The sequence below is a fragment of the Sceloporus occidentalis genome, unplaced genomic scaffold (assembly GCF_023333645.1).
Source record: "Sceloporus occidentalis isolate IW3139 unplaced genomic scaffold, rSceOcc1.0.p SCAF_121, whole genome shotgun sequence".
In the NCBI taxonomy this organism is placed as follows: Eukaryota; Metazoa; Chordata; class Lepidosauria; order Squamata; family Phrynosomatidae; genus Sceloporus; species Sceloporus occidentalis.
In genome coordinates this window covers 2,312,685-2,329,552 of record NW_028317101.1, presented here as the reverse complement: position 1 = coordinate 2,329,552, position 16,868 = coordinate 2,312,685, and positions in this window count along the sequence as shown.

Here is a 16,868-nt window from a genome sequence, read left to right as displayed (position 1 = left end):
GCCATGGTGGAGAGTTTGCAATCTGATTGATTGCTTCTGTGGACAAATAACAAGCTGAGATTCGGAGCACTCTCTTTAAGAGAGTGCTCCTAATCTCAGCTCATTACTTGTATAAAAGACACCTGGGAGCCAGACATCTTGCTGATTGACAGGGGATCAAATACTTATTTCACTGAGTAAAATGCAAATCAATTTATAACTTATTTGAAATGTGTTATTCTGGATTTTTGTTATTCTGTCTCTCACTGTTCAAATAAACCTACCATTAAAATTATAGACTGATCATGTCTTTGTCAGTGGAAATTTACAACATTAGCAGGGGATCAAAAAACATAGAAAATTAGCAGGTAATCAAATATTTTTTCCCTTCACTGTACCTATACATCAACCTGAATTGAATGTAGGCTAGTAATTGTATTTCACAGAAAGCCCATGTTGGTAATGCAGGATAATTCAGCACTACAAAACCCGCCACGTGGTTATATTACGGACGGCTCTTGTGAGGATGGCTATAATACAGAGCAGTGCTAATATACAGCCTCCCTCTCTACCTACTGTGTTTTGAGATGCTTGCTGCTTCCGGGAGCCCAGAAGAAAGGACCATGTGTGATATAGATAAGAGACAAGTCAGATTTTAATTAACCCATCTCCCGCCACCTGTTGAAGACCCCTGGAGTGTCATGGGAAGCAATGTTTTTTTTTTTTCTTTATAGTCGACCTATTAGTAATCCTTTAAGTACCAGAAGGATATGCAAGGATCTTTTTGGTACTTGTTGTGTTAAAGCAATTGTCAGATACACAATAACAACTTTATTGTTGCTAATGTTCAAATGGAAGCATGAGTTAGGGAAAAGTTAAAGGATGTGTGTAAAGAGGGGATTAAAAAAGGAAGAATGGCTATATAGGAAGAGGAGATGACTAGGATAAAGGTAACTCAGAAGAGTTATCTTCTTAAGGTCCAGTGCTGGTCTACTGTCATTTTTATCCAGACCCTAACATGCGTATGATGATAAATGTTTAATAGCAAAATATGGTTGTAAGGTCGACATTGCCAAGTTGGTATACGCTGATACATTTTGCAGTTATGATGGAATGAACATTTCTTAGCAAAAGCAACTACCATTCAATCTGTGGGAAGACTGCAGCTCACTAAATGGCCAGTAATATGACAGCCTAAAAACACATTTGGCTCCTATATATTTCCTCCAAAGTTCACTATATGCTGTCACAGAAGCATTTAAACAAAAGAAAATCCATACAGAAAATTCCTTCAAACTAAAATGTCATTATGAGACTGGGGTTAATTGCAGATAAAACACAACATTTGAATTCTGTAAAATACTACTTATGTCTTTGGATGGTGTCTGTAACATGATTTACAATCTGAACATATTGTTGAATGCATGTATGATCTGCTCTGAATCAGTTTACTGTATATTGCGTCCTTTTGGCTTTTTGTATTCTGTGTATAGCAGTTTTGGCAATCTGTATTCATACATATTGTTTAATATAATTTTATATTTTTGTGCATTTTGTATAAACATTTCATTAGCTTTAACATGGCTTAGAAGAAACATAGTAACTTAGCTTTAACATTTATTTCCATGTTTTTCCTTCTTTTTAAATTGTGTTCCATTACATGTCATTCCATTGTACAGTGCCGCCGAAAGTGATGGCTCTATATAAAACGATAAATAATACTAATAATCCTATGTCATTCATTTTGTATTCCGTATATTTGCATTGTGTATTTAAATTCTGCGCACATTATTTTCCGTATTATGTATGTTACTTAATTACATCATATACTCATTATTTGACTAAATTCTGTACAAATTAGATAACACATATAAATCGTGCTTTTTGCATACATTAAGTAGATGTGTATCACTACACGATGTTGACGTTATGTATTTAGTATTGGTAACTTTTTATTAGCATTTCGTTCTATTACATTTATTGTAAAAACTTTGTAGTGCATGTATAATAATAATATTGGCTTCATCAAATAAGTTATTGAATACCTATTTTCAGAGCAAATGTTTAATTACACATTCACTCAACAACATATTGTTTTGGGAACAACTAATTTGGTTACTCATAACCAACAAAATATGTAGAACATATTATATTGTTTTTTCAGAAGCCATTTGTTACATATTGCTAAATAGATCAATACGCAGGAAGGATTTTAACAGCAATTTATACTAAGCATTCCGTTAATATTGTATTTCCTATGTATGTTACAGATCATAGATGTAAGAAACAAGTAAGTGAAAGATCTTACCTTTAGATGGTTCCTCCTTGTCAGCATGTTAAGCAGCGATGACATTAAGTTTTCATTAGTATCATTATCTAACACTTTACCTCACACAGCGAAGGGCCAGATCCTACTTGCTGGTCCTCAGTCAGAAGCCAGGAGGTTTTTTGATCACCGAACCAGGAAATTACAGGGGTATTTAAACCAGGGATAAACAAGGCCAGCCCAGCAGCCACCTGCCTGGGCCCAAGTGGTTGGATAAATGGAGGCAAGCCACTAGTATTTTCAATGAGCAGATTTTTAGCTGACCTGTGATCCCATCTCTGGTTTTTGTGTGCTTCTTTTGATTTCACGCTGGCTTTTTAAATTGAGGATAAAGTTAATTCACAGCTGGAATTAAATATGCCTCTTCTGCTGTAGTAAAGGAGGGGTCGGTGCTTGCTGGTGGTATCTTATTGGGTCTTAAACACCCCTCGGGGATGGCATATATTCAGCAATGCCCCTAGTGACAAGCAAGAAGTTAGCTAATTATGAACATATGGCTCAGCAGAAGAAGTAAACTCAACAGACACCTTGTTAGATGGGATCAGGGAAGGTGTTTTTTTGAAGGTGAAAGTTTAAGGTTGAAGGTGTGGTTTAAAGTCCCACTGACAAGCCTTGGGGAAGGCTGATTGATCCTAATCTATTCTTATTGTTTCATGGCAGCATGCTGCTGGCAGGAACAGCTTGGTAATAACATAGATTTATGGCCTTTAAGTCTTTGTGGTTATGGCCTGCACGAGCCACTCAATAGTCTCTTCTCATGCTCCTTTTTTAATTGGCCTCAGTGGTCAAAAATGAGATGTTAGGTAAAGGTACAACACATGGTATACCTGAAATTGCATACTGTGTCTTACAGCACAGATGTCCTCTTTATCAGCCCAGTTACCACAAAGGGAATTAGAGAGCCCTCTTGAGGATAGGATAGGAGATCTGTGAGAGGACCTGTACATATATAATGTTAAGGAGAGAATTAATTAAAGGGGCAGTAAGCACTGGTCGCTTAGATGTTACAAAACATGCCAGGCTTGTGAATTTGTGTGTTCAGCATGCATTTTTCCATTACTAGCAATTGGATAAACTATTATCAGAAAACACGTAGACAGAACATGTTGATTCAATTTAGGTGCCTATTCAGTATTTACAAGAAAAATAGTATGTATTACAATACTACTCTAAATGTATTTAAAGGGCTGTTAGATGCTGTCTTGATTAAGATCATTGCCTTCCTGTATGGAATTTTTATATGTGTCTGAGGTTAAATGGGATTTCTGTGTACTCAAACAAAAGCAATCAGAATAATCCAATCAGCAGATTGTACTTCATAGGTTGTTACATTGATGAGAACATTTTTATGCAATTATTCTTGAAACATAACCCATGAAATAATAAAAAAACGGCTTATATACGATGCTTTATTACACAGCCTTTTCCTATACCATGTCCATTCTTGCAGTATTGTCCAAACCTTCATGGACAGCCCAATTTATTTGCTTCTGTAGCTTAGGTAGCCTTTTTCACATTGTTGTTCTCACAAACATTTCCACAAGATCAAAAAACTCACATTTTCAAATATCTATGCAGAGAGCATAAACCTTTTCTCCACCCATTTCTAGAAGTGTATAATTTTATGGGTGGTCTAATGTAGATCAAAGGTGGCAGTGGCTGTGGGCCAGGTTTAACTTAGAGTTACCCAGTAGCTGTTCCTTGGCCCCCCTCATAAGCCACCATAGTTTGGTGGAGGTCTGTACAGTTGTTGGCACAAACCTTTTCTATTAAATTCTGCGCAACACCTGATGTTCTTTGACTGAGTCATCTGTTTATTTTCTCCATTACACCACAATATCCATAGACACAAATGTTCACTTAATAAAATTGTCAAAATCAAAACATATACATTAATTAGCACAAACTAAACAAAACCACCAACCAACTATGTGTTCATTTATCTTTTATAGGTCGATGCGCTTCACCCTTCTAAATGATACATATCCCTTTCCAGCATATACCACCCTGACAGTTGACACAAAAGCAGTTACATCTAGATGCTAACACTAACTGGGTAATTATATGTTATAGCATTCACAGTGATTGTTTGGCAGACCCTCCTAAGCACAAGACAATGTCATTTACTGGGCAAAAATACAATCATTTATGCCTCCATGGCAGTAAGCATTATCACCAGTTCACTGTAGGGTAATATACAGTATATTGATGCTAAGTTTGAGACCACAGCAGTGTCTTTCTCAGACTCATGGAAAAGAATATTTAAAAAGCAAAACAAAACACGGAGATGCTACTTAATGGACCAAAAATGGTAAGATCAGGGACAAAGTGATTTTATCCATTATGCCAGGGGAGCTTAGCTCTGGGAACAGTGCCATTTAAAACCAGCATGTTGGAAGGTAAGATGGGTTATAAAGAAATGTCATTACTGTTTTCCTTTAACATGGTTCCCAGTCTCTGGCTTAATTGAATCATGTTCAGATCACTCAAGCATTTCGAAGAATAAAAGCAAAATGCTTCTGATGCTGCGCTGGATAATTCATTGACAGAGACTACATAGACAACTATTTTCCCATCATATTCAATGTGGTTTTAAATATTCAAAATATTGGCTCACTTTTTTTATTCTCTCTCTGCGGGGGGTACCTTTCATGGAGTGAATTTTTTTCCATGACATTAGAGGGAAAAAAAACATTAGGAAAAGCTAGAAATTTTGTAAATCTGAGTGAGTATTCAAAATAAGTAAATTAAACATATAATATTTTATCTGTCTTATACATTTACATTTTATGTACAGAACAAGATATTCTCTTTGTTTTCTTTGCCATCCTCCCTTTTTTCATCTCCCTCCTTTCTGCATCTGCCATGCTGTATGTCCCATGAAATATCCACTAGACAATTGCTAAAACACATGCTTTTGTACAAATTGCAAAGGCTCTAAAAATGTAAATGGCAGGAATTACTAAGGACCCTGAAGGATGCTTAAGACTATGGGCAATTTACCGTAATCATTGAGGAAGGAGGAGCGATCAACATATGAACTTAAATCAGTTACCTTATTCATTGATGAGACACCTAACTGTAGCACTGAACAGATCTTCTGTAACAGGTACGGTTATACATTATTATATTTAAGAATGTGATTTTGTTGTGCAACTTAATTAAATAGAAAATTCCTGGGAAAAAAACATTGTTATCTGCTTGGGTGATGCTAGAAAACATGCCACTCTCTAATGGGTCAATTTAGAACAGACATTTAAATATATTAATTCATGGAATGGTTCTAACTACATGCACATCATTCTTGCAGATTTCAAGGCTGTCGCATGAAACCACTGATGCATTTGTACCTCCTCTGAGAATACTGAAGATGAAAGAGGCATTCCTTATCTGAGCAGGTAAAAATATCAATCATAATTGTACATTTTATTAATCTTAACTATGTTTTTCTTGAGGAGAGGTTGTTAAAAAGGAGTGCACAAAACGTGAAATTACTTAATGCATTATGGAAAATACTACAAACAAAAAGCTGTCTTTTTTAGCTTAACTTAAAAGAGGCTAATCAACTCAAAATAAAAAATACTAATGTTATTTATTGGTTGGTCAACACTATGTAATATATATATATATATATATATATATATAAGCAAATAAACTATTCACTAAGACTTTTTCATTGGACTCCCATATGTACTTATATTATAAAAGGCCTGTAGGCAAGGCAAAGGTGGAGCAACATTGAAGCTTGGCTAAAAAATGTTCAAACATGGCCAAACTAGGATGACCTGAAAATAGCCATATATCCACCTTACACTACATGACCCAAAGTATGTTTTTGTAAAATTATTATGCTTCAGTCACACCTATTGCTACCAGCAGTATAAAATCCAGCACATAGTCAGACATCTCCAAAGACAAACATTGGCAGTAGAATATTGTACTGAAGCCCTCAGTGACTTTAAACGAGGCACTGTCATAAGATGTCACATTTGCCACAAATCGGTTCATGAAATTTTTGCCCTGCTCCACTGTAAGTGCTATTATTATGAAGTGGACGTTTCTAGGACTAACAATAGCTCAGTCAAGAAGTGGAAGACCAAGCATACTCACAGTATAACAAGTACTGGAGCACATAGCGAGTAACAATTGCCTGTCCTTTGTAGCATTGCTCACTACAGAGTTCCAAACTGTCTCTGGAAGTAACATCAGCACTTGCACTGTGTGTTGGGAGCTTCACGAAATGGGTTTTCCTGGCCAAGCAGCCATATCATCACTCAGTGCTGTAGTGGTGTAAAGCACAAAGCCACTGTACCCTAAAGCAGGGGATATGTGTTCTCTGGAGTGAAAAATCATGCTTCACTGTCTGAAGGATGAATCTGGGTTTGGTGGATGCCAGTAGAACACTACCTATTAGAATGTACTGAGAGATAATGGTCTGGAGCGGTTTTTTTCAGGGTTTGGCTAGGCCCCTTGGTTCCAGCGAAGGGCAATGCTACACCATAGCCTCCAACTTTGTGGTATCAGTTTAGGGAAGGTAATTTCCTGTTCCTGTACACAAAGTAAGGACCATAAGAATGTGGTTTGACAAGTTTGATGTGGAGTGACTCAAGTGGCCTTCACAGAGTCTTGGCCTTAATCACATTGAACACCGTTGGGATGAATTGGAATACCAATAGTGAGCCAGGCCTACTCATCGAAAATCGGTGCTTGTCCTCACAAATGTTTTTTGCCTGACTAGGTATCATTTCCTACAGATACACCCCAAAATCTTGTTGAAAGCCTTCTAAGAAGAGTGTAGACTATTGTGGCTGCAACTCAATATTAATGCCCATAATTTTGAAATGGGATGTCCAACACACTCATATAGGTTTGATGGTCAGGTGTCCACATTTTGGTCATATGGTATATCTTTAATATTACGGTCTATATAAAATACCAGATATGTATTTTTGTTTGTCCAGCTATAACAAAGGTCATCATCAACCTGAATGTACACGAAAACCACCAACAACTATCCAAAACTTGTCATGGGACCAAGTTTTTTATTCGTCTTACTGGAGCAGAATGCTTAGCATGCTGCACATATTCTGCAATGGATGTATGGCCTAGACCCACCACAAAGTGGTTTTCATTGATGACCCAGCCAGATGACCAGGAATTCTAATGCCATTAAATAAAAGGTAAAGATCCAGTTGATGGTGCTTTAAATCATTATCCTTATTAAAAGTTAAACTTTACAGCCAGGTTGTTACCATGAAAAAATTGGACCAAACCCTAAGAGAACACCCTGTTTACGTAATAAAGAAAAATGTCACAAGCAGTGGACATTTTCCTGCATTTAGGGTCTAAATAGGGGCATGTTTTGACATTTGAGATATAAGTAGCTGATAAACAACATCATGCAGTAACCAAAATAACCAAATAAACACAACTGACAAACCCCTATTGATAAGACCACTTTATCCATGAATGTATGGGCAATTGTCCAAAGCCCCATAATTAAAGTAGGCCACTGTTTAATGAAAGATTGATAGGACACTTTCTAAACAATACAAATACAAAGTTTCACTCATTTTGCAATTCAGCCTTCAAAGTTAAATTAAAACAATTCTTGTGTTAGCCAGCACTCAAACTCTTGGTGCCCGAGCTGGATTCCACCCAATCCAAACCAACAAAATTAAAATAAAACAATATAACACAGTGAATTTATGCTTTTGTTCCACCACATGGCAATGTTTTGCCATGGCTTGAAATAATTGTGTATGTAGTTCACAATAATATTCCGATATTTCATATTTATAACATTTTGATTGGATCTTAATCTAGAGTACATCCTCATTAAGCATTTGCCTAGAGGGACATGTTTTAGGAGCCCTGCCAAAGGCAAAGGGGGGTTGACTAATGAAGGCAATACCCAATTTCAGTCATTTACACCCCCTTCATTACCCCTTTTCAGCAATTACCAATTTATAACTATTCACTGTCTATAGGGCTAGATTGGTCATAGGGTACAAATTCCAGGTGGGCCACTTGCCCGGAGTTACAAATACTGAAAACCAAATAGCCAATTAATATTGGGCCAGTGTGCCATAACATTCGAAGGCTTATTGGTTCTAATACAGCCCTGTCTGTGTCAGACCAAACCCTTACCTACACATTGAGTGTTCGTTCACCCAAAATTCACCAAAGGCTAATGTGGTAGTCCTTCTGTGGAGTGCAGCAATTATCATATAGTCAATGGAGTCTACCCTATGGCAGGCTTCTTCACGCTTATGGCAGCAGGCAGCGGTGCATGTCAACTTGCAAATCAATGGGCCCTCTATTGGTGTTGACATGGAAACCTAAGATTAACCTGAGACTAAACTTCTGGTGTTTTTTCAAAGTGTATCTGACTATTATTTCCCCTACATCCTCTCCTATGCTCCGTTTCCATGTTTCTCATGTCTAGTTGTTATTTCTTTCCTACCCATCCCATGTCCCCATGCACTGACTTTTGAGTGACTAGTACACTGCTTGGGCTGCTCAATTAAATTAACCTGGCTCAGTTCCTGACACTGATATTGTTGTTTTTATCACCTGATGGAAGTCTCTCACAGTTCTTGACCTCTAGCAAGATACAAATGTACTTAAATGTACTTAAACTGATTGCTCCAGCATCTATAATTTTCTGTGACCAATAATGCCCACTATGATGAATACGTGAACTCTGTTTCTAAACAAGCCTAGTCTGGGCTGCTGCAGCCCACTCCCAAACTGCATACTCATTATGCTGCCAGTACACCTGATGTACCACCAGCAATTGTTTTGCACCTTGCAACTTGTTGCAGAACCAGTTTTGACTCACTAGTACCATCAGTGAGCAAGTGCAAGGCTGCAGTATCCTCTAAATGGCTTAGGCTTAATATGCTGGACTTGGTGGGCCCTTTGCAGTTTTTTTTTTAAAATTAATTTGGGTTATGTGTTTTGGTAAAAAATATACATATTTCTTTTTTGGGGAGAGGTGGGCTGTTTATCTACCTGCATTTTAATTATTAATAACCAAAAATGATATTTTTGATATAGCTTGTTTATTCTATATCATACATACAAGTCTTATATATGTGGATACAGATTATCTTAATTATTTCTTTAATTAATTTTATTATGCTAAATAATTGTTGTAAATGTGTAGTTAACATATGTACATTTGTGTGCATGAACTGCATTTTACTATTATTACTTAACATATTTAGAACCAATAATTTGTATTCCATGTGAGGTACATATTGTTCATTTGATACTCTCACCCCCAGGCTCTCCCAAGTGCTTACCACCAAATGGGATAGGTGCCATTAAGGTGGCTTGCGTGCTGCTGGAAGCAATATGTCTGATCTTTAGCACACAAAGGCCCACTTCAAAGAACCCGTGTGGGACTGAACAAACTGACTCAGTAGGGGGATATGAACCTAGTCCTTTTTGACTGATGCAGCAGCCTGTGTTTGTAAACAGAGCCTGTGAGGGCCAGTGGGAGATAGTAGAACACTGTCAGATAGTTAATTGGACGTCGGATCATCCTGCAAACATAGGCTAATGATCAATCCTGCAATGAAGAAAGAGAGATTTGTGGTGGGATATCTACATGTGGCCGTCTGCTTGGGAAAAGGGGATTAAGGAGATAGAAGCTGAAGAAGCCTGTGTTTACATAGACATTAACAGATCCAGTGCTGAACGAGGTGTTTATGAGGTGTCTAAGGGCTTAAATCCTATGGCTTTTAAAAACGCAGTGCTAACACAGTGTGTTCGAGGATTCATGTGAATCATATTTATATTATATACTTTCAGAATTATAAGAAGCAAACATATCTTACCAGATAATTGTAAATCAATCTACAAATAGTTTTAACATTAAAGTATATATTCCTAGTATTAGTTGGATCTGTGAGGATCATAATTATGAATGGCTTAAGTCCCAGAAAATAACCTTTTGCAGGAACAGTTCAATAGTCTGATAATTTTCCAAACAATGCAAAAGGTATTATAAATTAATTGGAAATGCTTGAGCATGCTGAAGTGCGAATGTTCTTCCTGCTATAATGGACAACCTAACTGGGCTTATCTACATAATACATAACAGCATATTAATTGCAAAATAGTCCATCAAGTTCAACCCTCTTGTTGATCCAAAAGAAGAGGGGAAAACCCTTCTTTATCCCCAAATGGCAATCTGGTTTCTAAGATTTCTCAAGATAGATGATTAAACTTCACAGATAGATCACCCTCTAGATTGTAAACTCGTTTGCGCAGGGCCCTCCTCACCTGTTGTCTCTGTTAGTCAATTTGTTATGTTACATACTACTTGTTATGTCCTGTCTACCCATTGTACAGCGCTACGGAATTTGATGGTGCTTTATAAAACAATAAATAAGAATAAATAATAATAATAATCACATGCCTAGCCCTGAACTGGCCCAGCTTGTAATTTTATAATAATGTAACACATAGGCTGATATGTAGTAAATCCCTATGCCTATAGTCTGGCCACCCAAATACCATTTAAACAAATGTAACTGAAGGGTAAGAGTGGTCTTTGTATAATGTGAAAAATATAAACTCGTTTACATCATTAGAAGAGATTTACTAAGCAATGATACGTTACATTTGATACATAGGAGAGCATACTTTATGGAGGGCTGCCTCAGTTTTGGACATTCTTTGCATTATATTTACTAGGTTATGGTGCTTTCTCACCATACAGATTAGACCTTTGATTTTTACATTCTTTTCTAAACAAAAATACATGTACTACCACATACAACTTTAAAAGCAGTGACATTTTTTTATTGAACAATTACCTCCACCTGAAGAAGAGACCTCTTCATATTGTTCCTTGTTGGTCCAATGAACTAGGATATCTCTTAATCTGGATAGTAGGGATGCATCCATGTTCCTCATTATACTGAGACTACTGAGGCTACTCAGATGAGTTTATACCGGGAGGAAGATTCAGAGAGGGATGAAATATTTTATTACATCACTGAATAAAAACTTATAATTAGTAATTCGAGGAGAATTCACCAAAGCCATGTTCAAAAATTTATAGCAGAGTGGCAACAAACTGCTTTGCAAACATTATGTAATATGTCATAGAAAGAGTTAATATAGCAAGATCCTAGAATGAAACTACAGCTGAAACCAAACCTTTCTGGAACACATGAAACTGCTGACGAGAGAGTTAGGCACACTCATTGTGTTGCTTTTGTGCTATGTTTTGACTATTGGCTCTTTACTTTTGCTCACAAACAACAATGAAACACCTTACTGTAATGTGAGCAGATTGGCCTATTCTGGGTAAATGATGGATGAAGTTCCTCTCATTCTGAATGTAAGTGCTGTATAACGTTGTCAGATTATTTTCTGACATGGGATTTAAAACACATTATAAAAGAACAATAAGTAAGCAAGAATGAAAATCACTTTAAAAAAAGAAAACTATGTATTTGAAAACCTGACCTCCAGCCTTATACACTCTTATTCTCATTCACCACACATCACATTCTAGCCTTTAACCCATTCACAGTGCTACTTTCAGTGGAGGTTGAAACATACACTCACTGGATCCCCTTTTGCCTTCAGAACTGCCTTCATTGTTCATGGCATACTTTCTACAAGGTGCTGGAAACATTCCTCAGAGATGTTGGTCCATATGGACATGATGACATCACGCAGTTGCTGCGGATTTGTCGGCTGCCCATCCATGATGCAAATCTCCTGTTCCACCACATCCCAAAGGTGCTCTATTGAATTGAAATCTGGTGACTGTGGAGGCCATTGGAGTACAGTGAACTCATTGTCGTGTTTGAGATGATGTGAGCTTTGTGACATGGTGCATTATCCTGCTGGAAGTATCCATCAGAAGATGGGTACACTGTAGTCATAAAGGGATGGACATGGTCAGCAACAATACTCAGGTAGGCTGTCATGTTTAAACAATGCTCAATTGGTACTAAGGGGCCCAAAGTTTGCCAAGAAAATGTCCCCCACACCATTACACCACCACCACCAGCCTGAACCGTTGATACAAGGCAGGATGGATCCATGCTTTCATGTTGTTTACACCAAAGTCTGACCCTGCCATCTGAATGTTGCAGATGGAATCGAGACTTATCAGACCAGGCAATGTTCTTCCAGTCTTTCAGTCTGCTGTAGCCCATCTGCTTCAAGGTTCGACATGTTGTTCGACAAGATTCTGCATACCTTTGTTGTAACAAGTGGTTATTTGAGTTACTGTTGCCTTTCTGTCATCTCGAACCAGTGTGCCCACTCTCCTCTGACCTCTGACATCAACAAGGCATTTTCATCCACACACCTGCCTCTCAGTGGATATTTTCTCTTTTTCGGACCATTCTCTGTAAACCCTAGAGATGGTTGTGCGTGAAGATCCCAGTAGATCAGCAGTTTCTGAAATATTCAGACCAGCCCATCTGGCACCAACAACCATGCCACGTTCAAAGTCACTTAAACCCCTTTCTTCCCAATTCTGATGCTTGATTTAAACTTCACCAAGCTGTCTTGACCAGGTCTAAATGCATTGAGTTGCTGCCATGTGATTGGCTGATTAGCCATTTTTGTTCTACAATTGAACAGGTGTACCCAATAAAGTGGCCAGTGAGTGTATATTGCAGTAGTTCGGCACACCAGAGAGTTGTAAGGTAATATCCATTGGTAAACACATACTGACTAATTGGGGAGCCAAGCATTCTTATATGTGGAGCTGGTGATCTATTTTTAACAGTCCTAGCAGATATATGTGTTTTTAACAACTAATATATTTTGACATCATTTATGTGAACAGTATGACTTCTTTAGGTTTTTAGGACCTCCAGCAGTGCTTGGTTAGTTGGTGAAACAGTGCTTTTATTCCACCATGAAAATATTCACATATCAGATATGCCTGCTTTATATGGCACAATTCTGAGCCTTCTCATTCACAGACCTACTTTGTCACATTCTAGAAAATATTATTTCCAAAAAATTATTTTTACGTTGTTGCAAGGTCAGATTTTAATCCCCATTTTGGCTCATGTGACACATTTATAGTTACCGACACAGAAAAACAATCACCAAATAAATCAGTCGGTTGCTCTTGCTGACTGTTCCATATTTGTCACATATATTTATAAATACAACCATTTAAGATTTAGAGAGATGGTGTGCCAGGCCAATAGTAATGACCACATGGGAAACACCAATTATAAGAGACCATTGTGTTAACCATTAACATACCAGACAGGTGAAATAGACAACAGCAATGTTGTTTTCCTGTTAATGCACTCTAGGGTTTACAGAGTGGTCCGAAAAAGGGAAAATAATCAGTGGCCGAAAATGCCTTGTTGATGTCAGAGGTCAGAGGAGAATGGGCAGACTGGCTCGAGGTGACAGAAAGGCAACAGTAACTCAAATAACCACTCATTACAACCAAGTTATGCAGAATATCATCTCAGAAAGCACAACATGTTGTACCTTAAAGCAGATGGGCTATATCAGCAGAAGACCACTCTTGTCAGCTAAAAACAGGAAACTGAGGCTACAATTCGCACAGACTCATCAACATTGGACAATGGAAGACTGGAAGAATGTTGCCTGGTTTGTAGAGCCTCGATTCCAGCTGTGGAATTCAGATGGCAGGGTCAGGCTTTGGCGTAAACAACATGAAAGCATGGGTCCATCGTGCCTATCAACGGTTCAGGCTGGCAGTGGTGGTGGTGGTATAATGGTGTGGGGGACATTTTCTTGGTACACTTTGGGCCTCTTAGTACCAATTGAGCATTATTTAAACGAGACAGACTACCTGAGTATTGTTGCTGACCATGTCCATCCCTTTATGACCACAGTGTACCCATCTTCTGATGGCTACTTCAAGCAGGATAATGCACCATGTCACAAAGCTCACATACTCTCAAACTGATTCCTTGAACATGACAATGAGTTCACTGTACTCCAATGGCCTCCACAGTTACCAGATCTCAATCCAATAGAGCACCTCTGGGATGTGGTGGAACAGGAGAGTCACATCATGGATGGGCAGCCGAAAAATCCGCAGCAATTGCATGATGCCATCATGTCCATATGGACCAAAATATCTGAGGAATGTTTCCAGCACCTTGTAGAAAGTATGCCGCAAAGAATGAAGACAGTTCTGAAGGCAAATGGGGGTCCAACCCGGTACTAGCAAGGTGTACCTAATAAAGTGGCCAGTGAGTGTATATTTGTTATGTATGTTAACTGCCCCATTTGTACAGGGCTGCGTAATTTGTTGGTGCTTAATAAATAAAAGGTCATAATCATTATAATAGTACGGTCTTCGTTTTTTTAAGCGGAGGAGAGAGAGGGGTGCCAAGTGGTTTTCGCTTATCAAGTTGTCAGTACACGCTTGGCACCCCTCTCTCTCCTCTGCGAGCCCTCTAGCTCTGTCTCGGTGCCGGCTTCCAATGATGAGTGCCGGAATATGACGTCATTTCCGGCGCTCAGTAGTAAAGCAGCGCACACCGTGGCAGAGCAGGGAGACTCACTGCAGGACTGCTGAAAGGTAAGTGAAGTACAAACGGGGGGTAGGGTAGATAATAGGGAGGGAGAGCGGGGGGGGGGCATTTTAAACTTCGGCCCAGGCGGCATTATGTCTTGGGCCGGCCCTGCATTTGGCTGTGATTCTACTTCTGAAGCTTACTGTATAAATTGCTGTAGGCTCAGTGCTTGGTTCTTCCTATGGAGCGTGACACATTTCCACACTCACCTTCCTATGTTCATGCAGTTCTTAAATAAATGCAAACAAAGTCACTCTCCCCTATAGACTCTGGTACAAGATCATTCCTAGTGCTTCCTCATGGCTATGCAAATGATATTGTACTGCACTTTTAACCCTCTTTATGCTGATCAACAATAACATGCTCATTAACTATATTCCATATGTCCAGTCAGGCTCTTTGAACGTGCCTTAATTGTTCATGATATGCCTTGAAGCGTATTTTCAAAAATGATTTTGTGCTACATTCCTGACTGTATTTGAGCCTTGCTTTATCCCCTTCCCTGCTGTTAACTGATCTGCTTCTGCTGTTACTAGCAGCCAAAACAGACTGCCTGGCTCATGCTACCTGCTGATTATATGGAAATTAACTCTTTACCAGCCACATGGACCTGAAACCACACACTTTCCTCTTCCTTTTGTTTAATACTCCGCAGAAGGGTAACGTATCCAACAGGAAATAAAGCATTGTATTTGTAGAAGACCACAACCTATATGTCCAGTCCTCAAGTATTATGATCAAGTTAGTAAATTTAACCTTAGGGGTCTATAATCTAAAGGGAGAGTTTGCAGAGGAGTTGTTGTTTCATGGTGTTGACTTCAGTATATGTTATTAATGCCCAACTCCAGTTATCTTCTGCTGCAGATCTTGACTGGCCATGTATAATGTATGGTTCAATCTGAGATGTCTTCAATGTCTGCTCACACATTAAATTATGCATTATGCGGGGCCAGCTCAGCACTTCTTGCTGAAGAAATCTGCCCATGTTGGCCAGGGGTTAGCTTAAGGTTATGGTGCATAAGTGCAGTATTTCTTTTTTAATTTTTAACTAAAACACACGCATATAGTAACACATGCTGACGCCAAATACTAAGTCACACTTTCAGAGCAGCGAGACAGAGGCCTTTCGCTCCCACCACAGGTCTTCAGCACGCTAAGTAAACTACAAAAGGGGGGGGGTAGGGAGAGGGTAGATAGTGAGAGGTGGTAGATAGATGGGGTAGATAGTGAGAAGGGGGGAGAGGGGGTAGATAGTGAGAAAGGGGGATAGAAAGTAAGAAAGGGGCTAGCAAGAATATTGAAATAAAGAGTGAGAATTAGAGAGAATTAATTAATTAATGTGGATGAATTGTGTGAATGAGTGAGAGAATGAATTAATGTGTGGATGAATTGTGTGAATGAGTGAAATAATGAATTAATGTATGGATGAATTGCTTGAATGATTTGTAAGAATGCATTAATGGATATGTGCATCATGGATGTGATTTAGGGAAAGGCAAAGATGGTTTAAGCAGGGTGTTGAGTTTACATGTGATTTCCAGTTGATCTATACCTGCAATGCTGGGTTTGTGTGTTCTGTTGATCTATACATGCTATGCCATGTTTCCATACATTATTTTTGTATACCTGCAAATACAGGGGTTTTATGTCTTATTCAGTTGATCTATACCTGCAGTGCTGTTTAAATGTGTTATTTTTTTGATCTATACCTGAACTACAGGGAGTAAGTAAAAGAGAGGTATGGCTTAGTGAATGAGGGGACAAACGACTGCAGTCAGTGTGGCAAATATATTTTTTTGGTGTGGGAGTGTAGGGAGTGAGTGCATGCTAGGGAGGGGGGGGCAAGGAAATGCTTGTCTAGGGTCCAATTTTTCAATAATTAAAAAAATGTGTTTGTTACAAAGATTAGCTGTTTCTTCCTATATTTAATGTATTAAACGTAAATTATTTTTACCAGTGCTTCGGGTTATATATTATTGTACGTGTTTGCAAAAAAAGAGATG